Source organism: Austrofundulus limnaeus, unplaced genomic scaffold, assembly GCF_001266775.1.
Source record: "Austrofundulus limnaeus strain Quisiro unplaced genomic scaffold, Austrofundulus_limnaeus-1.0 Scaffold304, whole genome shotgun sequence".
NCBI classification, from domain to species: domain Eukaryota; kingdom Metazoa; phylum Chordata; class Actinopteri; order Cyprinodontiformes; family Rivulidae; genus Austrofundulus; species Austrofundulus limnaeus.
In genome coordinates, this window is record NW_013952706.1 from 48,755 (window position 1) to 50,220 (window position 1,466).

Sequence of the window (1,466 nt, forward strand, 5' to 3'; positions counted from 1 at the left end):
GACGTTAAATGATTTTCAGTCCTGGGGTTCAGTTTCATGATCGTTCGAGTTTAAACAATAAAAACTCAAACTACAAAATAAATCTGTCACTGTGTTCACATGCTCCTTACATCCAGAAAACACAACAAAGTCTTATTTCTCTGGATTCGGGTCAGATTTGTGACTTTGTGAGTTAAAACTGTCGACTGAAAAACTTTGCGTGGCTGCTGCACATTCTCACGGCAGGTGAAGTGTGTGTAAATATACGCACAATTTCACGCAACGTTGGTTTTTATACATCACAACGTGGGCGTAGAAACTGGCACACGCAACTTTTTTATGCGTACGCACCGTTTATACATGAGGCCCCAGATACGTGGATGTGCAGCTGTTTTGTGTGGGCATCACAGCAAGAGAATGCAACCATTTTTTAAAATAATCTGTGCTGCGCAGTTCTTGGCAAGGCAGGGTCTAGCACTAAAAGGGCATGATGAAAGTTTGCCTAGCAAGTCCCAAAGCAATCCTGAGTTTATTGAGCCACTCAAACAGTATGTGAAATTGTGTATTTCAGGTCACTTCCACTGCTGCAGTTTTCTGTGATTATGGATGGAACACAAGACTTATTGGGAAAAGAGCAGGAGGCAATAGTTGTGAGATATGCTGATCATGATCTGATAGTTCATGAAGAATTTGTTGGCATGTATGAAGTGCCAGGCCACAAGAGAAAACCTTGCAAAGGTTATGGATGTACGGCACCGTCTGAATCTGTTGAGAGGGCAAGCCTAACATGGTGCAGCAATCACYGCTGGAATATATTCCATACATTTATGAATCTGATCACACAACATGCCTGCTCAGGTCCTTCTGCTGTTCGTGACTCCTTGCAGTGGGCTTGTGATTTGGGAGTTCTGTTTGGCCAGTCAATGAAAATGAAGTCTGTTTTCCAGGATATTGTTAAAGCAGAAAGTGGTCCAGTCCAGTCTATCAGGTYGACTGTATGTCCAGGTGCCATTCATTTGCTYCCTAACCAGGATTAGCCTGTATTGCATGTTTTTAGAGGAAATGGCATCTYGTAATTCTGATTCAGCCAGCAGGGCAAATGGCTTGCTTGAAAGATTGCAAAAGATCAGTGTAGTTCTTCGTCTCTTAAGAGAAAGCATAGCTGACAAAAGAACACGAGACATTTCAGTGTYTCTAAAGCATCCCAAACGTGTGACAAATTCAACTTGTCTCCAGTTGAAATGCCTCGGGTCAGAAACCCTCCCAAACTGCTTCCCATARATCTCCATTCTCAGTCTACTACTGGGGCCTCATGCATAAAGGATTGCGCAGCTTTCACACTAAGGTCATATTCAGACCTGATAATTTGCTCCGCTTTAAATGAACCAGAGTTCGTTTCCAGTGTTGGTCCGGACCTTTTGTGCAGGTGTGAATACACTCATGCGTATTCTGGTGTGGATCAAACATATATATATATACGTATATAT